Source organism: Sus scrofa, chromosome 16 (assembly GCF_054392235.1).
Source record: "Sus scrofa isolate SSC_HxYL_T2T_F1_AM1 chromosome 16, Sscrofa_HxYL_maternal_Yorkshire_Landrace_v2.0, whole genome shotgun sequence".
NCBI classification, from domain to species: domain Eukaryota; kingdom Metazoa; phylum Chordata; class Mammalia; order Artiodactyla; family Suidae; genus Sus; species Sus scrofa.
The window spans coordinates 58,671,870-58,695,935 of NC_139398.1; the positions used below are offsets into that span (position 1 = coordinate 58,671,870).

At 41.2% G+C, this 24,066-nt stretch overlaps 1 long non-coding RNA gene across 5 annotated transcripts in view; it reads right to left on the reverse strand.

Annotated features, from left to right (window-relative positions):
• Positions 1-24,066, reverse strand: part of LOC102159645 (uncharacterized) — a 594,616-nt gene that overhangs the window by 74,248 nt on the left and 496,302 nt on the right. The window contains exon 1 of one of the 5 annotated variants that reach the window (XR_014831493.1): positions 2,398-2,491. The exons of the other annotated variants lie outside the window; for them this stretch is intronic. This is a non-coding gene — a long non-coding RNA (uncharacterized LOC102159645). Of the gene's footprint in view, positions 1-2,397; positions 2,492-24,066 lie in introns of those variants that run through there. 5 annotated transcript variants of the gene reach the window in all.

The following is a 24,066-nucleotide window of genomic DNA, read 5'->3' on the forward strand; positions in this document are numbered from 1 at the left end:
GAATCTTGGTAAGCCTGCATCCTATCAGTAGCATCACTGGTTCAAATCTTAAAGCATCATGTATATCTCTCATTTCCATTAGACTGTGAACTTCTTAAAAATGGGTACACTATATGAATGTCTATATCTCCCCAAACTGGTACAATACCGGGAAAATAGAAGATTTTTATTAAGTGTGATCTTTTTCACATCAGCTGTCTCACCATACTCAGATGCCCATATCTTGAACCCAACCAATGTGTTCTAAGTAACTCTTGCCACATAACAAAGTGCCACAGAAACAAGCATAATGTCCCCCCAAAGTATTCCATTGGCCAAGCTGTCATAGAGCAAGTCCAAATTCAAGCCAAGGGGACACAGGCCTTACCTCTCATTGAGAGTGTCAAAGAATTTTGTTGCCATCTTTAATCTACCCAATAGCATATGCCAAAACCTGATAGAAGCAGACTGGCTATAATTCTTTAATCTAGTTTTATGGGCCTTTCAAAGAGCCAGATAAGGAAACTGGACATCTCCTTGGTGGTGAACAGAATAACTGGTACTCATAAGTCATAGGGTAGGATCAGAGATTGGAGCTGTGAAAGTGTTAGAAAGAACAGACCCAAGGAATGTAGCCCAGGAATCTTCCACTGAAAGGATTCACTTTGTCTGTGACTCTAGATGCAGCTCTGGATATAGGGGCATGCAACTCTGGGTTACTCTTGATGAGAGATTCCCTCTTTATTTTGCATATTGACAGCTCTAATTCATCTATGTGCCTAAATAACACACATTTTGTGATCCACTTCCCACAACAGAGAACTAGGACCTCACCACCCAAGTCTATGTCTGGATGGAATTCATGACCAAACAAATAGACATGGATCAACCAAGTTGGTTGGCTATAGTGAGGGACTATGCTTAGTCCACACAGATACTAAAATGAATTGTCCTGTGAAGCTGGGTGAAAATGGCATTTCAGCTAAAAGCACTTTTGTTGTGTTTGAAAATCTTGACTAAGGGGTGGGAGTCATAATGTGCTTTATGAGTCATGGGAAGGTCAAAGATCACCTTTCAGCTTCTAAAACTATCCCCCATCTCCTTATGGTAGCGCCCTTTCTTGCCCTCCTTCCCCCACACTCTCCGTCAGCTTCAACATCTATGTTCACGTCACGGTATATCTGTAATGAATTTGGATCCAGTTCAAGGAATACACAGGAAGCCTTCAGCTCCCAAAGCAGGCTGCTCTGTAGGAGGGAGAGAGAAAAGAAAACACCCTGGGGTGGCTCTGTATTTCTAAAAGATTAAAAATAATTAAACAATAAGATATTCAACTTGGATTCTTTCAGGACAGTGATTAATGGCACTTCTCTCTTTCATGATGCTCTCCCCTCGACTAATCCTTCCCAGCCTCATTTCAAAGAAAAGGTTGGTTAACACTTTGTTTCATTCCTTGCACTCTTAAGTAAATCAGGGTTTATTATGACCCTGACGCTCATACCAACCATCTGCCTCCCTCTTTTTTCCCACTTGGAATAACTGAGGGTGAAAGAAAGGAGACATTTTCAAAGGCATCAGTGCCTAACTGAGTAATTACCTATCTACTTAAGTCAATAAAGCGTAGGTCCCTCATAAACTGCTGCTGGAATTGGAAGTCAGAGGGAAAGTGTCCCCCTGCCAGTGTGTCCATCACTGTGTCCATCACGAACCAGCCACTCTGTAAATGTTTGTTTCATGAACACACTTAGAAACAATTCCTTTCCTTTTCTGATATAGTAAAGTGAATCCTTTTCATGGGGATACAGACAGAGCAGCGGAAATGGTGATGCAGTGGTTCACACAGGATTTCTCAGATTTCGTAAGGGGTTCATGCATTCATTCAGCAAGCATTTACTAAGCACCCACTATGTGCCAAACTCTGGATCCCATTTTCTAGGGTATTAAAACAAGGCTTGCTATAGCAGAGGTGGCAATAAATTGTAAATAAATAATTACCCCACTGACAGTAGGTAGCAGTTTTGCTGTACTTAGCATATAGAACATTAAAGCACTCAGGAAACATTAATTGAATGAATAATAACATAGAAAAACAATAACTACAGATTATTTTCAGTGTAATATCTCCAAAGCTCATGCCCTTGAATCTTAATGCACCAATCTCCTGGTAGCCCAGTCTTGAGCCATTTAATTTAAACAGTAAGACAACAACAAAAGCATAGATTTTAGCTCTTGTGTCTCTCTTTACCTTCAGTATGGTCAGGCAGAGAGCCCTTTACCCTGAGAAAGTCAGAAAGTTCATGTACAAGATGACAATTTACCAAAACCATATGGAGATGGCTAAGATCATTTAAAAATGTGTCAATTTCATTTTCATAAACTCATGATAAATTTAATTTAAAATAAAGCCTTGACCTTTACCTTAATGATGAGATTAACAGCAAACTTAGTGACTTCTACTGCACATTTCAACTGCTTCCCCCAACGGACTATATCAGCTTCCAGTTTGGATTTCCTAGCATCCGGACACTTAGGCTTTATTCTATAGCTCTGCCAGGGGACCCACAGAAAATAAGGGTTCATTCTTTAATCAACACCACTTGGTTACATCTTCCTTTATTCACCCAAGTCAGAAGTTTTCCATTTGGATAACAGTGACTCCCCTTTCTAACTTGTAGGAATGGAGAAAGCCTTACAATGATGGGCCCAAGAAGACTGAATGGCCATACTGTATGTAAGTTAAAAAAAAAAAAAAAAAGAGTCTATCCCACTCAGTTGCTGTCAAAAAGCAACTAAATGCTGCCTCTATGTAAGTTGGAGCTTGGCTCTTGAGCACTCTGTCCTGAAATGTAACTCCGTGACTCTCTGACTGAAATCCTTGTCCCTGCATAAGCAAGAAGCTGACCCCAACACCGGGGGAATGCTCTGAGGAGCCACAGAAAGATTTACCCCATCAGCTATGGCAACGACTCCCATGGTACCCTCCTCTTCACAACCACAGAAACATGGAGCTGTCTTTTTGAGAGCATTAGCACTATATATAGCATAATATATGCTATACCACATATTAGCATAAATATCACCTATCAGTTTTTAAAAAGACAAAGCTTCTATAAAAAATAGTCTTGGAAGGTATACCCAAATGCTTACTTTATTGGTGGACACTAGAGCTCATCTAATTTTGAGAATTCACCAAGTGGATCAATAAAGGAAAACTGGTAGCTTCTGTAACATGCAACCTGAAGTTACAGTGGCACAGCATAGTAAACATTTATTTTCCCACTGGTGTCCCAGCCTGCAAGAGATGGATGGTTTTCCTAGAGAGCTTGCCTCCATGTGAAGACTTGGAATCTAGGTTTCTGCCACCATCATCTATAGGAATCAGACTCTTTATCTGTAGGGAAAAAGTAGAAAGAGCAAAGAAAACGGTCTAGAGAATTTCGGTCCAGGCTTGGAAGGAGCATATGTTGCCTTTTGTTCCATTCCAGGGCCAGTAGGCAGCCTGTGTCTCCCATTCAACTCCAAGGGAGAGTAGGAAATTTAGACTTCCAGTGTGCCTGGCAAGAGGAAACAGATTAATGAGCATCTACCTAGTCCTGCCACAAGGTTTATGTCTTATGATAATAAAATAAGGAATAGGAGAAATAAAAAGATCTGATTTAATGTGCGAAAGGAAAGATTGTCCTAAGCAATGCTCGCGGTGCTATATGAGCAAAGGGAGGGAGCATAACTTCATGGTCAGGAGCATGTGCTCAGTGGTCACACTGCTTCAGTTCACACCCTGACTTGACCACTTATTAGACACATGACATTGGGTAAATTGCTCAATTTCTTTGTGATATGGAGATAAAGACAGTCTTTACCTCGTAAAAAGGTTATCGTAAGGATTAAATAAGACTAAATATTCAAAGCATCTGTCTACTTTGTAGGCTAAAAGAAAGGGTAATGAGGGAGTCTGGAAAACACCCAGCCTCTGAGATGCTGTAAGATGAGAGGTGCTGTTAAACACATATGGCAGGAGGAATGGGATATTAGGAAAGCATCATCAACATAGACCACGAATGCCCTGGATTTCCAGGGATACAAGCCAACCAGATGTCAGATCAATTATCAACACATTACAAGATGAAATTGTTTTCTGTGCAAGTAGAAATACACCTTTATGTGGACAGAGAATTGTCGCATGGATCTCAACCACAGAGAGAGAACTGCTGAAATTAAGGACTAGAGCCCATTAGAGACCCAGAGTCCCTTCTCACCTCTTTGCTCCTCTTTTCATATCTGCTTCATTCTTTTATCTCACTGCAATGGGCAGAGTAGACTCGATTCTTCAGGTTGCTAAGCACATACTACCTTCTAACTTTTTTTTACTTAAATTCCCATTACTGATTACCTTAACTTTTCATATGCTTATATCTTTTCTTCCCAATTAGGTAATACTATGGTATGAATATGAATGTGTATCCCCAAATCTGATATGTTGAAACCTAACCCTCAAGGTGATGAAATTAGGAAGTGAGAGGTGATAAGGTCAAGGCTGGAGCCCTCACAAATGGAATTAGTACCCTTATAAAAGTGGCTCTGGAGAGCCCCTGCCCCCATGTGAGGATACAATGAGAAGTTAGCAGTGTGAAACTCAGCAAAGGGCCTTCACCTGATCATGCTGGCAACCGGATTTATGATTTCCAGCCTCTGGAACTGTGAGACATAAATTCGTCTTGTTAACAAGTCACCCAGTCTACGGTATTTTTGTTATAGCAGCTCAAGCAGACTAAAACAGATTATAAGTAATGAAAGTAAGAATGTTGTGTACAATCCTTTCTCTCTTCCACAGAGACACCACATCAAAATAGATATGGGATGAAAGAATAAATGATTAATTTGAGGCAGGGGGCAAGTCTTGCCAACTTAGTGGCTTTGAAGTGTCAGTGTAACACCCTTGGATGACTAACTTAAAGAAAGTGGTTGAGTCACAGAGGGTGCAGAGGAGAAGCTAATGCTTTCCAGGTATGTATGTATATGTACATATATATACATATCACCATCTTTGTAAGTGACTGAACCGATTTGAGGCTTAAAAAAATTAGCCTGCCACTGATTTTTATTCACTTTTGCTTATCAATCCTTGGATGCTGTTGCTTCATTGAATATTTTGTCCCTTACCTCTTCTTATCATTACTCACTCCAAAAACTGAGCTTCAGTGTAAACAGCAAGAAGAGAATTTTTCACCTTAATGTCATCATTATGGATACACACAGTGATTAAATTTAATGCTTATTTAGTACACTTGTTACTATAGCACTCAATTCATTTTTTTAATGTTTTGAAATTTTCAATCGTGGTAAAATACACATAACATAAAATTTACCATCTCAACCGTTTTTAAGTGTACTGTTCACTAGTATTAAGTACATTCACATTGTTGTACAGCCCATCTCTAGAACTCTTTTCTTCTTGCAAAACTGAGACTCCGTCCCCCTTAAACAAGAGTTCTCCATTTCCCCTCCCTCCAGCCTCAGGCAACCACCATTGTTTTCTGACTCTATGAAAGTGACCACTCTAGACATCTCATACAAGAGAAATCACACAGTATTTGCCTTTCAGTGACTGGCTTATTTAACTTAGTATAATGTCCTTGATGTTCATCCCTGTTGCAGCATGTGTCAAAATTTCCTTCCTTTTTGAGTTTTAGCACTCAATTCTTAACTCTTTAATCCTCCATGTTGCTAATTCATTCACCATTCCTTCACTGATTCATTTGTTTTACACTGGGGATCTCCCGTGCACACAGCGCCCTTAATCTCCAAGAATGATAAAGACCCAGTGCCCGTCCCAAGGAGATTACCATCAGGAGAAGTGACTGCCAGGAGGTTACTGAGAAAGCTAATATTCACCTTTTTCATTTCTGTGGTTCTGCAGACAACAGTCAGGAAGTGAAGACACTTTAGGAATGGCTTCTGTTCCATAGCATCTAAGTAAAGAGAATCACTGAAAAGTCTACAAGTAGGTCAGGGTAAAAACATGCACCTAATTTAATGGGTGGAATTTTATGCATTCTCTATTCATAGTAGCCTCAGTCTATATTTCTTTCCATCTGTTTTCAAGTTGAAGTCTGACCACTGTGAAGGTAAGGGGCCCTTCTTTTTTCTTTCTTTCTCGGCTTTTCCATCTATTTATTCTTACTGGCCTGGAGTTAAAGTCCCCAAGGCTATAGTAATGACAGAGGAATTACTCTAGGCCTGAGCGTAGAATTGAGAGATAATTGTAGTCTTGAAACGTCAGTAAAAGAGAGATATGCATTTAATTCTACTCCCCTCCCTCATCACAGTGACCCATCTGAATACCTCCAGTGGCCACAAGGAGAGAAATGTAAGACACCCGCTGTGGAAAGGAATCGTAGTTGGCCCTTTTCCTTGGCTATTTAGCACTTATTCCCAGTGTCCTAGCACTTAGCTTCACCCAGTAAGAAGGAAAGTCAGTTGCTAATCCCCTCCACTCCCTAAATAAGTGACATCACTTGGGAAACTCAATGCTACAGCTAGATTCATGCAAAAGACAGAGGTCAGTGCCAATCTCGTCCCTACAAATCTAGCTAAATATTCCATTTCCTCATCTCTTCCTCCAAGAGCAACTGTGGAAGACACAACCAATCAACCAAAAGACAACAGAATACCCTACATGCAAAAGGAGCAAGATTCCTGGTGTGGGTTAGAACTAAGGACTCTAATGTGAAAGGATTGCAAGCTTCTTGTTGGATTTCCAGATCCCCTTGCACATGGAAGTATAAGGTTTGGTTTTGCGGTGACTCGTGAATCTCAGAAGGCTGCAGAATTAGCAGTCCTTGTGTGAGAATGTGGTTCTATTATTTACTCAGAGTAAATAGTCACATAAAAGCCCACAGGAGCTGTCAAAGCCAGCATTAGACTGGGCCTGCGGGCAGAAGTGTTCTTTCTTATGTCTTCTTCAGGGGCCCTTTCTAAAGAAAGCATCACCACATATTTAAAACATGATGGGCCCGGTCTGACTTCATTTTGGGTGGTGCAACACTGTCTGTTTTTTTCCAACTGGGGAAAATTTAAGTGGTGGCAATGCAGTTAACCCTGGGAGCCTACCTACTCCCCTTCCATCTTTACAGACTCTTCCATTCTTACTTTGCTTCCTCTCCCAAAGAAATGTGGATTCACTGTTCCACCATTATACTCCTCAGCTTCTGCCAGTGAAGGGGTAACAAATTTCAACTATTTCAAACCCCATGTTTTTTTGTTTTTAATTTCTAGGGCCATGTATCAGAGTGCTTCAGTTAGTCACCATCAAATCACAGCTGGGACGTGTCTGACTTAGACCTGAGTGCCAAGTACATGGAGAAGAGAGCTTGACAGTAGCCAAGGACCTTTGTAAGATCTTTGTGCACTTTTAAACCTTAGTAATTTAGGTTATAGACCCTGTTGGAAGTAATCTTCAAGATGCTTTTAGAAAGCCATTTATTACATCTAAAACAACTACGTTCGCCAAGCACACATAATTTACCCCCCACCCCCGCCGCCAGAATCCATGACAAATAAAAAAGGCTTCCATAGATGATAAAAATTTTTGTCCTGTGGTTAGCAGGACTGAAGTCCATATCAGTTGTGAGAAAAGAACTCAATTTGTGTTTAAGTGCCATTTATAACTTGTTTCCTTCACAGTTGCAGCCGGAGTTGTTAAACTTCGAAAGTTAAATGTTTAAAATCTGCTCAAGGATTTTATGATGTCTGAATTCTTAAAGTAAAAGCATATTCACCTTTTCAGGATTAGGTTTAAATAATCACTTGAAAAAAAAAAAAGTATGTGCAAAGGGATGTGTTTAATAAAACCCAGGCAAGGAAGAATCAAGGTCATTTCATGGTTGCGGACTTTGACCCAGAGGTGTCAGGTGATGCTCTCTGCTTCTCTTTGAGACTCTATTCCTGGCACTGTGGTGTCTTCCTTGGAGCCCCATCTCTACAATTGCACTTGGGAATCAGTCATCCAATTCAAGAAGCAGCTTTGTGGCCAGCAAGCACCTGCAACGATGCCATATTCCATCTGAACCTGAGTTGGGTGGCATTAGGGGCAAGCTTTGGAAAATGGGACTAAGTTCAGCCTCGTCTTTTCCAAGCCAAAGGACTGCAGTAGGCGCCTTATGCACGGAGTAAGGGTTCCCCTGTGGGTGATGTCCCCTGACTCCAAGATATATTTGCTGTTGGTATTGCTTAGATCCCCTGCCCAAGATGGGGTGTGGCCACACCCCAGTTCACTCTCTAAGTTCCTGACCCCTCTTTTCAGTAGACCCTCCCTCCCACAATCACAGTGACTCCAGTGTTAAGCAAACCTGAGTTCCATTTCCAACTCTAACACTTACCAGCTGGGTAACCTCAGTCAGCTCACTTCTCATTTCTGAGCTTCCACTCCTTATCTGTAAAATGAGGACCAGAATAGCACCTCACTCACAGAGTTGTCAGAGGATGCGTAAGATGATACATGAAAGCACTTCCTACAGTGTCGGGCGTACGGTGAGGGATCGATGATATTTTGCAGTTATTATAATCATCAACATGCATCTGGCAAAATGTCCAGTTGCTTTGAAGTTAAAATCATTCAAGTCATACATTCTCTCATTTTGACAAAAAACACCTATTTAAATCGATTTTGCGTATAGCAGAGTATTGATCAGGATTAAAATTCACTGCTTTTAGTTGCTCCCGAACTTAGAATCAAATTTTAATGTTGATGTGGAAGTGGAATATTGCAGCTTCCTGGTTTAAGGCAAAAGTCCTCAATAGTCAAGGCAGCTTAGAAATCCAATAGTTCTCTCCTATGAGAGATCTTGGCAGTGCTTTCTCTGAAATGGCTCTGGAATCTGTTCCTTCTCTCTCTGCTCTGCTTTTGTAGAGTTAGGATGACCTCATCCTGACCTCCTTCACTCCAAAGCTCTACCTCAGGCAGCTGGAGATAGAAAATACTAGGTGAACTCAAGAACACAGTACAGCTGATCTTTGAACAATGCAGGGTTTGGGGCCAACCCTCTGCACAGTCAGAAATCCAACAGGCCCATGGTCCGCCATATAAGCAGTTCTCCTGCCAACACCCCCCGGCCCCCATATTGGCAGTTCTGCATCCTTGGATCCAACAAGCCACAGATCATGTAGTGCTGGAGTATTTCCTATTGAAAAAAAAAACTTTAAGGAAGGAAAATAGATTTGGGGGGTTATCAAAAGGTGGGAGAGTTGGTCAAGAGAAGTCTATCTGCTCTGCTTAGCAAGCCTAAGGGCTCTGCCTAACCTATCCTGACATGCCTCTGCTCACCCATTTCAAGTGCCTCTGTGAAACTATCATCACCATTGCTGAATTACAAACCACATGACCTAGCCTCCTAAACACCGTGCTCTTTCATCCTTTCTGTCTTTGCCAACTTGGCTGCAACCATCTCTGGAAGGACCTGCCTTTAGCCTCCTTCCACTTACAAAGCCTCGATTCAAATGTCACCTCACCAGAGGAATACATTTGTAGTCAGAAAAATCTCTGTTTGAATCCTGGCTCTGCTATGTACTAGTTCCTTGCCCTTGAGCATTAAATACCCTTCAATTTTCTCATCTGTCGATAGCCCAAAGAGCTCCACAATGCTGCAAATAAAAATCTAAGCACTTAACACAAATCCCCATTTCTCACTGGTTTGACCACACTTTCCCTCCCCTAGTCAGTTTATAAAGGCAATTCAAGTGTGTGAGTGCATGTGTATGCGTGTGTGTGTGTGTGTGTGCACTCGTGTGCACACTTTAACAGATCTCCTATCTCCAAGTATTTTTGGGAACTGTTAAGTGAGATTGTTGAACACTGACTCCAAATCCATTCCTAGCAGGTCCACAAAGTGCACCAGAGGCTGGAACTTCGCCCTTACTGTTACTGCCACAGTCATCTCGGTCATCTAAAAGCAAAATCTAAAGGTGACTGACTTTCACTGCTGGTCTGAGTGGATTGGCTGCCAGTCAGGAGAAAATCCACCATCACCCTTGCCACCATCTTGATCCTCCTTGCTCAAGACTTTGGGCACCACCACTATTTTTTCTTAGCAGTTCATTTTGGAACAATAGAGAAAGCTCTCAGCTTAAATGTTTTGGTCTATCAATGATGTCCTGATGGCCATTCTGACTGGTGTGAGGTGGTATCTCTTGGTAACTTTTATTTGCATTCACACCAGTCAGAATGGCCATCATTAATAAGTCCACAAATAACAAATGTTGGAGGGGGTTTGGAGAAAAAGGAACCCTCCTGCACTGTTGGTGGGAATGTAAGCTGGTACAACCACTATGGATAACAGTATGGAGATACCTTAGAAATCTATACACAGAACTACCATATGACCCAGAAATCCCACTCTTGGGCATATATCTGGACAAAACTTTCCTTAAAAAAGACACATGCACCCGCATGTTCATTGCAGCTCTATTCACAAAAGCCAAGACATGGAAACAACCCAAATGTCCATCGAGAGATGACTGGATTAGGAAGAGGTGATATATATACATGATGGAATACTACTCAGTCATCAAAAAGAACAAAATAATGCCATTTGCAGCAACATGGATGGAACTAGAGACTCTCATACTGAGTGAAGTAAGTCAGAAAGAGAAAGGCAAATACCATATGATATCACTGATATTTGGTATCTAATATACAGCACAAATGAACCTTTCCAGAGAAAAGAAAATCATGGACTTGGAGAATAGACTTGTGGTTGCCCAGGGGTGGGGGAAGAAGTGGGAGGGATTGGGAGCTTGGGGTTAATGGATGCAAACTATTGCTTTTGGAATGGATTAGCAATGAGATCCTGCTGTGTAGCACTGAGAACTATGTCTAGATACTTACAACAGAGCATGACAAGGGGAGAAAAAATTATGTATACATGTATGTGTAACTGGGTCCCCATGCTGTACAGTGGGGAAAAAAAGTGTGTTGGGGGAAATAACAAAAAAAAATAAATTTAAAAAAAGGGATTTCCTGAAATGCTGCAACCATGCTCTCTGGGCTCCAAAGATTTACTGCTCTTCTCCCCCTCCAGGTAGGAATGGATTGTAAATATAGGGTGCACTTGTATCAAGAAATTGCCAAACCTTAACATGTGACTCAATCACAGAGTCAACTCAGTGAGCCAACTTTACACCTTTTGGATTCTTCTCCCAAGGGTTCCACCTGAGAGTCACCCAAGACTTCAAGTCTTCCTTAAATTTCAACATTCGTATGATAATCAGCATATGCCAGTGGGATTCTGTGTGTGATAAGGAAAGAACTTTATCTCCTCTCAAGGAAGCTCCAGTTCCCATCCAAGGGGAATCCATGTGATGCATAAAATTAGGATAAGAATATTTACCTAAAAGATTCCTGGAGAATGACAAATCATATTAAATGAGATGACATGTTTAAAGTGCTTGGTCATGCTCAGAGAGACAGGCTGCAAACCCTGAGAGTCTCTGGCTTGCTTTTACCAAAGTGGATGCTTCAATAGCTCTCCCATCTCAACCCCCTTGGAGGTTTGATCCTATAGTATATTCTGGGTGGTCTCCCTCTTCTTTCCTCCTAACAAAACCCCAATTTTGTCTAAGTATCTATGGACTCAGAAAAATCTGACCTCACTCCCAGCCCCAGAGTGGGCCTGGTCAGAGTAAGAAATAGCTCACTTTCCTTGTCGTATTTGTTTAGGAGTGGTTATGTGACCTAATTCCAGCCAAAGAAACATGACAGGAAATCTGAGCACTTCAGGAGAAACTTTTCAATCTTCCATGAGAGCTGCAGGAACAGACTGTTTCCCCCTTCCTCTGCTGACCACCATGTCTGGATACCTTGCCCAGACTACTGTGGCCATCCTGCTGCCAGAAGGTGGAGGAAACCAGCTTAAAAGATGAGACAGAGAAGCAATGGTGAGAACATGCATCTTTTAAAAGATGGGGGCTGAGTAGTTGAGTCAGCTAACTCTGAAGTCCACACTGCCCTGGATGTCCAATTGCATGAAATAACACACTTCTTCATTGTTTAAAGCAATCTGACTCACAGTTTCTACTTGTAGCTGAAAGCATTCCAATTGTGAAAAGCCTCAAGAGGAAAGGGAAGCATTGGAACAGATCTTTTCCCAAATCCCTAAAGAATGGGAGGGTGGTTTCCACTGGCTATTCCAGTCTCTCAGGGACTCCCCCCACCTCCCATCAAATCCTTCCCTTCCTGAATCAGCATTTCTTCCTCTATCTGGCCTCCAGTATTTGTACTGAGTTTAGGACTTCTGTTGAATTGATGTGAATCCAAAAGGAAGAAGTTGTTTAATGCAATGGAATATTGGAAAGGGAAGAAGAGGGAAGTAAAGGTTATGGATGAAACTTACTGAGCATGTATAAACTGCTTAAAATGTTTCACATGCAGAGGTGGTCCTGGCGCACACACCTCCAATGTGAATCCAAGTCACCTTTCAACCTCATGCTCTTTAGGACCCTTCATTTTGAGCTGTGCTATCCTATATAGAAGAAAATAGCAACCAGCCACTTGTTCTAGCCATATAAGGCAACCAACATTGTTAATTAAAATCAAATAAAATATAAAATTCAGTTCTTCAGTCACACTAGCCACATTTCAATGCTCATTAGGCACACATGGCTACTGTACTGGACATGACAAACACAGAATACTTATACTACTGTAGAAAGTTCTACTGGACAGCACTGTTATAGAGGCATCTCCACATTCAAAGTGAAATGATGACCAGAGAACCCACCATGGGCTTAAGAAGCAGGAAAGACGGAGGGCACAGCAGGAAGGACACAGTTTTGTGATGAGTCCTGGTTTTGCCACTTACCTAATTTCTATGAGCCTTAGTCTTTTCATAGTAGAAGTGGAGATAATAATATTTACCTACCAGGATGTTATGAGGACTAGAGTTGATGTATATGGAACATCTAGGAAGATTCTTACCACACTGTAGATGATCAAAGACTCAATGACGTTAAATATTTTCCCTGGCTTCCTTCCTGGGAAATGGGTTATACAAATTTTTGTTGTGCCATAAAACCCTCTACACACTTGATACTCAAAATGTGGCCCCCAGACCAGCAGCATCAGCGGCACCTGCATGAGCTTGTTAGAAGCAAAAACTCTCAGGCCCCACACTGGAGCTATTGAATCAGAACTTAAATTTTAACAAGATCCCCAGGTGAATGGTATGCACATTAAAAGTTAGGAAGCACAGATCTATACAGGCAAAAATTAAAAATAAGACAATTATGTGACCACATAAAACAGATCTGTATAGTGGACTGTGGAAGCCTAACCATAACTTGGATGCCTCAGTTTGAAGAGAGCCTTAACAGTTGAGTCCAACAAAGGGGGGACTTTGGGTCAAGAAGGAGCACATAGGACAGAGATCCCTTGCACAATCCTTAGTAAAATGATGCTGCAAAAAAGCAGAACCTCCCAGCTCCCTGGGTGAGTGATCCCATATTATACCCGAATTCTCCTAGGTGGTAAGCTTTTGCTGCATAACAAATGACTCCCAAAAGTTAATCATTTAAAACAATGCAGTAATTATTTAGTATCTCTCAGTTCTGGTAGGTCAGAAATTCAGACCGGCCACCAGATCTGGGGCCTCAGCTGGAAAACTTACAGATTGAGGGCTAGAATCATCTGAAATCTCCTCCAACCACATGTCTGGCAGTGATGCTGGCTATCAGTAGGGACCTTGTTAACACTGTCAGCTGGATACCCACACAGGGCTTCTCCATGTTGGCTGTTTTCCTCAGAAAATGGTGGCTTGGGTCCAAGAATGATCAGAGAGAGAAAGAAGAGAGAGAGACAGACAAACACACAGACAGACAGAGAACCTAATATAAGCCTTTTACAACGTAGATTTGGAAGTCGCACAGCACTACTTCTCCTAAATTCTGTTGGCCGAGGTAATTGCAAAGGTCTACCCAGGCTGAGAGGGAGGAAGCATAGACCCAAGATATGTCAAGGTCATGCCCTGACATCGTAATAAAGCTTGTCAAGTTCACATAGTAAAAACACCTTGTGGAAAGTGATATTTGTGTGATGGCCATGTAATTGAGGTCATCTTATTAGGGCCATCTTTGGAAAAGCAAATCTGCCAGAAGAAAATTCTTTTTGGTTTGAGTTATACAAGATTTCACATCACCACGCCCACCACCATCATCATAAACAAGTTTTTATGGAGGGTCTTCCATGTGGAGGGCACCATATTCTGATTCATATTTATTTTTTAGCAGGAGTTATAGGATGTTCATCTTCTTTTGGTGTACTGTGTTCTTGGAAATCCTTTCATTATTTTTTTCCAAAAAAAGATGGCTTCAAAATTAGTTTCACTTTCCATTCTGTCTTGGTTTTGCATTATTTCATTAAAGTCAAACTCTGTGAATGTGACATCAAAGGACTCAAAAATAAAGTGAGAATAAGTGGCACAGATAACGGTAATGGCTCATTCACCAGGACTAAGTTCCCGAATAGGTTTTTGGTTGCTTTACCGCTTGAGGTTCCTTGCTAATGGCAAATAAAATAATTGCAGTGAAATGTGCTCATGAATTAAGATTTTGATTTCCATTTTTTTTGTAGCTATCTAACTACCTTATATTTTCAGACTAAAACTTTTCCCTGTGCATTTTCTTCTTCGTAATAAAACTTTCTTGGCAAGACTGATCCCAATCTGTTTGCTGGTTCTTATATTAGAGTTAAACCAAGAAAGAGGAGGAAGAGAGATAGTTTTCTGTACATGACAGAATGAAAAATGCTAGTGTTTGTTTCTCATTAACAAAAAATCAAAGGCAAAAACTACAGTCAGATCTGGCCTATAGTCATTCATCCTAAATAATGGAGAAAGAAAAGCATAAGGCAACTGGATGTAGACTTGGCACAGACTTTTTAGGTTTTCTAATTTTACACAATGTTCTGGGTTCCCTTTTGCCAGCAAGGCACGTTGTACCTTCTTATGGTTAGAGGGTTTGCCCCTGTGATCGACCTTTCTCTTCACTCACCTCCTAACTGCTGTTAACATCTGAGAGCTCCTGTTATTTCCTTCTTCTGGAAATTTCACACACACACACACACACACACACACACAATCATTCACCACATAGTTATATATGTGTTCACACACACAAACTCACACAGAGACATATACACAGTCACACAGTTATTCACATGCATATGGTCTCTCACAGACAAAGTCACTCCAAGGTACATGTATGTACACACACACACACATACACACACACACTAGCCTAGCACAACCCACTTCCTGACTTTGACACCTATGCTACTACTCGGCCATCTCTTCCCTACCTGGAACGCTCCAGGTCCACCCCTAAGCAGAAGGAAAACCTTCCATCTTTTGGGCGCTTTCTAGATGACAATAGTGACATTCACCCAAGGTCCTGAGCTTCTCCCATGACAATAGTATATGACACTATCCCAGTCTTTTCTGTGAGTCACAATTATCAAAAAGCAATTAAAAGTGAGTGAAATCTGCATAGGGTTAAACTTGAATCTTTTATGACATTTTTAATTTCACAAAATTCTCTAAGTAATATGAATTGAAGTGTGCCCCCTTGAAAGATATGTTGAAGTCCTAACCCCTAATACCTGTAAATGTGACCTTACTTGGAAGTGGGGGTTTGCAGAGGTAATCAAGTTAAGATGTGAACACTAAGATGGAGAATAATGCAACATGACTAGTACCTCTATAAGAAGAGAAGAGGTCCAGAGAAACAGGGAAAATACCATGTGAAAACAGAGGCAGTGATTGGAGAGATGCAGCTGCCAGCCAAGGACCACCAAAAATTACCAGCCACATTAGAAGGCAGACAGGAGCAAAAAACAACTATACAGTGTCAGAGGGAGCATGGTCCTGCTGACACCCTGCTTTCAGACTTCTACACTCTAGAACTTTGAGAAAACAAATTTCTCTGCTCTTAAGTCACCTACTGTGTGATTCTTTGTTATGGCAGCCCTGGAGAATGTAAGTGTTAAAATAAATTACTCCTAGTGGGCTCCACAACTAAGGGGACAAAATAGCATGTTGTTGCAAGGACCAGCATGAGGAGAGAACATGAGAGCCAGGCTGGGTGGGAACCTGAAGCCCGAAGCCTAGCTGTCTTAATCCACTCTGGTCTCCACAACAGAATTCCACTGACTGAGTGGCTTAAAACAAAATTTATGTCCCACAGTTCTAGAGGCTGGGAAGTCCAAGATCAAGGCATCAGCAGATTCAAAGCCCAATAAAGACCTGTGTCCTAGTTCATGGATGGCCCTAGTTACATAACAGTTGAGGGAAGGGAGCTCTCTGATGTCTTTTATATAAGGGCACAAATCAAATTTATGAGGGCTCTACCCCCATGACTTTGACACCTCCCAAAGTGCCCATCTACAAATACATATGGATTTAACATGAATTTGGGAGGGGTACAAATGTTCAGTCTGTAGCACTGGTCCTCTGTCAATCTATACCCCTTAAATCCGCATCAAGCAACTACTTTAGAGAGCATATTTGCTCCAGCTCTTTCAGGAAATTTAAGATGCAGTCATGAAAATCTGCTGCTCATCAAAAGATAAATGCTTATCCCTGTGCACATTTGCATTACTATTTATGGAAGTCTTAGGTGTAGTTGTGTTATGTTCTGCATGTTTTGGGGTGAGCAGTAGTCCATGGAATATATTCCTGGCTACAGTGCATTTCCTGCTCTCAAGGTCAGCATGGCAATTACTGCAGTTGATGGTGTACATTGGCTATGCTGAGGCTACCCCTTTATGTGCATTGATTGGGAAAGATCTGAACTAGGAAGAAAAAAAGACTTCTTTGGAATCTGAGAGCATAGACATGGTCAGAGATCAGAACAGATTCTAGATAAGAAAGAATAATGTATATTAAAAGAAGAAGAACAGAAGTTCTTATTTATCATATCAATTGTACCTATATGCCATGTATTTCATATTTATGTCTAATCCTAACAGCATCTTTAGGTATGGGTGTCATGCCCATTGAAAGGATAATAAAACAAAGAAGTTCAGAGAGCTAAAGTCACACAGCCAGGAAATGGAAGAGCTAGGATTTGAACCCAGTTACGTCTGACTCCTAATCCTGACAGATAGTGAGAACTCAAATATTAGACCACCCTGTAGAAGAGCTGTTCAGATTTATCAGAATCAAGAAAGGAAGCTACATTCTTTGATTACCAACTTTATTTTTTTTATTTTTGTTTTTGTCTTTTTGCCTTTTCTTGAGCTGCTCCGGTGGCATATGGAGGTTCCCAGACTAGGGGTCTAATCAGAGCCACAGCAATGCAGGATCCAAGCCGCGGCTGCGACCCACACCACAGCTCATGGCAACGCCAGATCCTTAACCCACTGAGCAAGGCCAGGGATCAAACCCACAACCTCATGGTTCCTAGTCGGATTCGTTAACCACTGCGCCACGACGGGAACTCCACCAACTTTAAATTGTAAGTAGCCCCGTCTTTAATGCTGCATCTTTTACATCTTTTATGTAAGGGCCATCTTAGAAGGCTACACCAGTATGCCCTGTTCAAATGGTGACTTACTGAGAACTGGAATTTAGGAAATTACCATGGCAATTTTCTCTCCTTCCTCCAGAGTAATAAAACCCCCAATTTTTAGCTAGGGTCATAGCCACATTTCTTGGTTTCCTTTACAGATAGATGCAGCCATGTCTACTTGCTGACAAATGGGAAATCATTAGAACCGTCATGCAGTTTCAGTAAACCTCCTCAAAGAAAGCGGAAACATTCCCTTTGCCCCTTTCTTCTGCACTTCATCCTTCCTGGAGCTTAGATCTGATGGCTTGAACTCTAAAAACCGTCTTGGACCCTGAGGACAAAGGCCTCACTCTAGAGATAGCAGAGCAAGCGGTGAGTTAAAAGAGTCAAAGTCTCAGAGTTCCCAACTAGCATCCATGAGGATGTGGGTTTGATTCCTGGCCTTGCCAAATCTGGCGTTGCCGTGAGCTGTGGTGCAGGTTGCAGATGCAGCTCGGATCCAGCATTGCTGTGGCTCTGACGTAGGCCACAGCCTCAGCTCTGATTGGACCCCTAGCCTGGGAACCTCCAAATGTCGTGGGTATGGCTCTAAAAAGACAAAAAAAAAAAAAAAAAAAAAAAGTCGAAGTCCCTGAGGATTTTGTGAAGCAGAGATGCCATTCACTCCTGGACCACCCACTTCCTACTTGTATACAAGAAAGAAATCTTCATCTTATTTGAGCTACTATAATTTGAGGCTTTGTTACTTGCAGCCAATGCTAATCCTAACTGATACAGTTTCAACACAGAGACAGGGATCGCCATGTGCCAGCAGCTTCCCATGCCATGGAGTCTTCTATCCCTTAAAAAAATGTTTTTCCTGGGTATCCTCATAAGCAGCCTCTCTCCACAAAAAGCCTAGCCCCCTCAGCCAAGTACTGGGTACTCAATTCCCATCTATTGCCAGTAAAGTCAATTAAGTTTTCTATTTTTCTCCATTTCTTTATTTTTCTCAGTCCCTGTTACTTTTGCTTACATATGCACCTTCGTCTGGCTTGTCAAACTTTTGTCTGTGCTCTTCATTATAAACCCTTCATTATAGTTTGCATGTTGGGAGATGATATAATGCAAGACCCTGATATTTTACCTGCTCTGCATTTTTAATGATATAAGGCTGGAGAATCAGAAGAAGAGACCCAAGGGCAAAAGGAAAATGAAATTAAATGTTCTCGGCAGTTCACCAGGAAGATGTATCTAACTTGTATCCTAGAAGATCTCTGTTTTGTAGCTTAGCTTTCTCTCATTTTTGATAAGAATATAAACCCACTCACCAGAAACTCTCCTTTAATCTTCTATACACTGCCAATCTCATGAATATTTAATAAGAAATTAAGTATGCACAACAATAGAAAGGAAACCCAAAGCCTAAAACTCTAACCTTCATTTAAGATATTTTACAAATCCTCTAAAACTTGTTCTTTAATTCATTTGACCACAAGCTTAAGGAAACTTGTTCCTTCAGCAGGAGGTGACCCAGAGGGGAGGATGGGAGTGATACTGGGGCAGAGGGCGGGCAGTGGAGGAGGCATTACACAATCCTGGGGCCATCATTCTGACCATCTTGCACTCACACACAGCTTACTATCTATCATGGGCCAAACTTCAAGCAAATTCCACCTGCTGTCTGACTTCCCTGCCTCTCTGAGTCCCATGCCAGTGCAATTGGTTCTGCCCACAGCACAGGACAGGCAAGAAAGAATAGAGAGAATCTGTAGAATTCTGCCCCAAGGGGGCACCCCTCCTAAAAGATGGGCTCTAGAACTCCACAGAGAAATATGGACTATAAAGCCAAATCTTCAGGATATGGGTGTGGGCAGGATGGGAGGTTGTTTCAGGTTTGGCAGTTCACAGTCATGAATGCATGGATGCCCAATGATATCTGCTCCCCAGGGGCCACATATCCCTGTCAGCAACCCCACTCATTTTTCTCACTGAGAGGGCAGTGGAAGGGAGTGAGTCCATGGGATACCCACATTCCCTGGTACTACCTCTGACCTACCCTACAGCATGTGGGCTTCAGGGCACCACTGCACAAACCCAAGTCCATCAAACACATTCCCTCTGTGACTTCAAGTTTGTCTAGAAGGGGAGCCCAATAAATCTCCATGAAATCATCCAGCCAGTGCACAGGATTTGAATAGAGAAATATTTGGCTGGAATAAATCAACTGCTGTTAACAAAAAATCATATGAAAAAACTGATGGTAATGGAAGGACAGCGAGGCAAGATGGAATAGCAATAATCAAGTAACAGTAATAGCTAACAATTAGGGAACATTTACTGGGTCAGATGTTATGCTATACATTTTGTATATTTCAGATAAAAGTTTTTTTTATGAGGTGTGTATTTTTCGAATGCTTTTTCACAGTCTGTGGCTTGTCTTATTCTATTGACAGTATCTTTCTCAGAGCAAAGGTATTTTGCTTTTTTTTTTTTTAAACTGAAGTTCAAATTACCAATTCTTCCTTTCATGGATGATGCTTTTGGTATTATTCCACTGGCATCTAGATTTTCTTCTGTTGTCTTCCAGGAGTCTTATAATTTTATGTTTTACATTTATGTCTATGAGTCACTTTGTGTTAATTTTTGTGAAGTGTGTAAGATATGTTTCTAGATTCTTTTTTTTTCGGCACACAGATGTCCAGTTGTTTCCAGCACCATTCATTAAAAGACTATCATTATTGTATTGCCTTTGCTCCTTTCCAAAGATCAGATGATATATTTATGTGGGTCTATTTCTGAGCTCTCTGTTCCATTCCATTGATCTATTTATCTGTTCTTTCACCACAGTCACACTGTTTTGATTAGCTTCACAGTAAGTCTTAAAGTAAGTACTTTTAGTCCTCCAACTTTGTTCTTCTCCTTCAATGTTGTGCTGGCTACTATGCATTTTTGTCTGTTCATATAAACTTTAGAGTAAGTTTTCCAACATCCACAAAATAAGTTGCTGAGATTCTGATTGCCAATGCTTTGAATCTATCAATCAAGTTGGAAAGAATTTATATCTTGACAATATTGTCTTCCTATCCATGAATATGGTATATTCCCACTTATTTAGCTCTTCTTTTACTTTTTTATCAAGGTTTTATAGTTTTTCTCATATAAATCTTAGGCATTTTTTGTTAGATTTATACCTAAGTGCTACATTTTGGGAGGGTGGTATTAATGATATGCTTTTAATTTCAAATTCACTTGTTCATTGCTGGTATCTAGGAAAGTGATTGACTTTTTTTGTATATTATCCTACAAACTTGATATAAAAATATTTACTAGTACCAGGAAGTTTTTTGGTTAATTCTTTCAACATTTCTATATGGACAGTCACATAATATGCAAAGAGTATTTTAAATGTCCTTTCCAAATCCGTATACCTTTTATTTACTTATCTTATTGTATTAACTAGGACTTCCAGTATGCTGAAAGACAGTAATGACAGGCAACATTCTTGCTCTGTTCCTGATCTTAGTAGGAAACATTATACTGTATACTTTACATGCATATCTCTGAATATTCTTGCAGAGACCTTGTGAGATAAGAACTACAGTAATACTTATTTTTATCATGTGAGGATATTGAAACTCAGAGAGGTCATACCCAAGGTTACATGGCTTTTAAGTGGTTAGAGATGAGATTTAAACTCTTGTATTCTGCTTCCAGTGTCAGCTTCTGAAACACTGTTTCAAGTACTAAGACATCCTGTGAAAAACTCGAGATCCATAAATGCTCAAACTTTTCAGCAAATATACAGATCCACTGAGGTATAAAGATCAGCACATGTTGCAAAAGTTACAGTTGATTTTAACATTTAGAATCTATCTGAATTTTACTTTAATAGATAAAGCTTGGAGGAATAAGTCTGGTAAATTTATCATATTCCTCTCTAATTTATCATATTCACTCATATTCTATAATCAATTTTATTGCATGCTTGCTTGTAGACTTGACACTGTTAGACATCACACAACAGAGATTAATGTGGCACTGACCTGGATCTCTGAGGTCTCTATTCTAAAATGCAATAGATATTTTTGAAATATGAACACAGAAAGTGGCCTCATCTGTAATCATTTAACAAGAGAAAACCTGATGAGACTGAATATTGTCATCATAGGCAATATTCCAGGCTTGTGTGTCTAGAAATGGCCTAGCTTTTGTGCAGGGTAGAAGAAGAAATAAATCACTTCTCATACACTATGCCTAGAAATGATTTAAAAGTGAGGTTAGAATTTGATAAGGGCTTTTGCTTTTTTTTTTTTCTTTTTTCTTTTCTCTTAGGGCCACTCCTGTGGCATATGGAAGTTCCCAGGCTAGGGATTGAATTGGAGCTGCAGCTGCCAGGCTACACTGCAGCCTCTGAAATGCAGGATTCAAGCCACATCTGCAACCTACAACACAGCTCATGGCACTGCTGGATCCTTAACCCACTGACTGAGGCCAGGGATCAAACCTGCACCCTCATGGATACTAGCTGAGTTCTTAACCCAATGTTGCCACTATGGGAACTCCCAGGAAGGGCATTTCTTTAAGCAGAAAAAGTAGCACTTCTCCTTTCTGGGTAAACTTCCCACTAAATGAGAGTCAACTGAGTTTTGACTTATCTGTGAAGAACTGGGAGATAAATTACTGCTGAGTCTCTCAGAGTGCACAGTTCATGGCACAAAGTAGGCTCTTCAAAAGTAATTGCTGGAGTTCCCGTCGTGGTGCAGTGGTTAACGAATCCGACTAGGAACCATGAGGTTGCGGGTTCGGTCCCTGCCCTTGCTCAGTGGGTTAACGATCCGGCGTTGCCGTGACCTGTGGTGTAGGTTGCAGATGCGGCTCGGATCTTGCGTTGCTGTGGCTCTGGCGTAGGCCGGTGGCTACAGCTCCTATTCGACCCCTGGCCTGGGAACCTCCATATGCCGCGGGAGCGGCCCAAGAAATGGCAAAAAGACCAAAAAAAAAAAAAAAGTAATTGCTAAATGAGTGAATAAATGAAAGAACCACACTGAGTGGATTTTTTTTTTTTCCTGAATGATTACATTCTCCTTTACCTAGATCTGTGTCTGGTCTGAATAGGGTGATTTCTGAAAAAGGGCCACAATGAGGGTCAAAGCTGTGGGCTTCCTACCCACTTTTCCATTCTTCTGGGCATGAGGAAAGAGCAGGTGAGAGGCAATTTATTCACCTAAGTACCAAGGTATCTCAAGGGAGAATCACTGATTGAATGCAGTGAGGCTCAGAGACACGCAGTTGTTGGAATTAAGTCTGCCTAAGTGCCTCAGTCCTCCAATCATGTCCGTGCTTAGGGAGAGACTTGTAGGTACTGTGTAAGTTTCCTGTGGTTGCTGTAACAAATTAGCACAAACCTAGTAGCTTAAGACAACATACAGTTGATTTTCTTACAGCTCTGGAGGTCAGGGGTTCAAATTCACTAACACTGGGCTGAAATCAAGCTGTTGGCATGGCTACCCTTTTTCCAGACAGAGGCCCTAGGGGAACATCCATTACTTGCCTCTTTCAGCTTCTGGTAGCTGTGCCATCTATGGCTTGTGGTCATATCATTTCAGCCTTCAAGGCCAGCATCTTCTAATCTCTCTCAGCTCTCACTACAGATCACCTTCTCTCCTTTGTCTGGCAAATCTGACTTTGTCTCACTCTTGTAAGGATGCATGGGACTATGTTTGGAGCCCATGCTGATACACCAGGAAAATCTCCTCTTGCAAGAATTTAATCACACCTGCAAAGACCTTGACATTCACAGGTTCCAGGGATTAGGATCTTTGGGGGCCACTATCCAGACCACTACAAGCACATGAGCCTGACCAAGCAGCTCATGAGGAAACAGTCTCATGGGTAGGGCCTCAGAAACTATGCTCTCATCCCAGGGTGAGGGAGTGCTGCGAACCAATGGCTCAGATGTTAGTGATAAATGTCAATCTGCTATTTAAATGAAATTTTCTTAGGTTGTTAATATATCTAAGGAAATATAGATCGGTTCATGATTTAGTTACACTGCCTCATGTAGTCAGCCCCCAAATGATTTGTTTTTTTGCCCAGGCAGAATTTCAATTTAATGAATGCTGCAAAAATGAATGCAAGCATATTTATGTGGAATTAAGTTACAAAATGTTTAATTTAGTATACATTTTTTTCTAAGGTGTGGCTCATTTGTGACTTCTGTTCCTATCATCTCGTGTTTGCACAGCTGGTAACTGTAAATTCAACATGAAAACGGTGTTTGAAAACCAGCAGACATTGCACCAAGCTTGGGGCTGAATTTGTCACTGCTGAATTCTGTAATGATCTATATTCTTAGGCTATTGACTTTGGGGTAGAGGATAATGACCATGGTGTCACTCAGACAGGGATCCAATGTTCGCCCAGCTTGACACAGCATCAGATAACTTGAACCACGTCCAGAGAAATTTTTTTCTGACCTAACCACAGGAAGGAACACTGAGTCATTCCACTGGCATCAGAAGGGGTCCACTGAGAGTTCAGAGTTCAGCT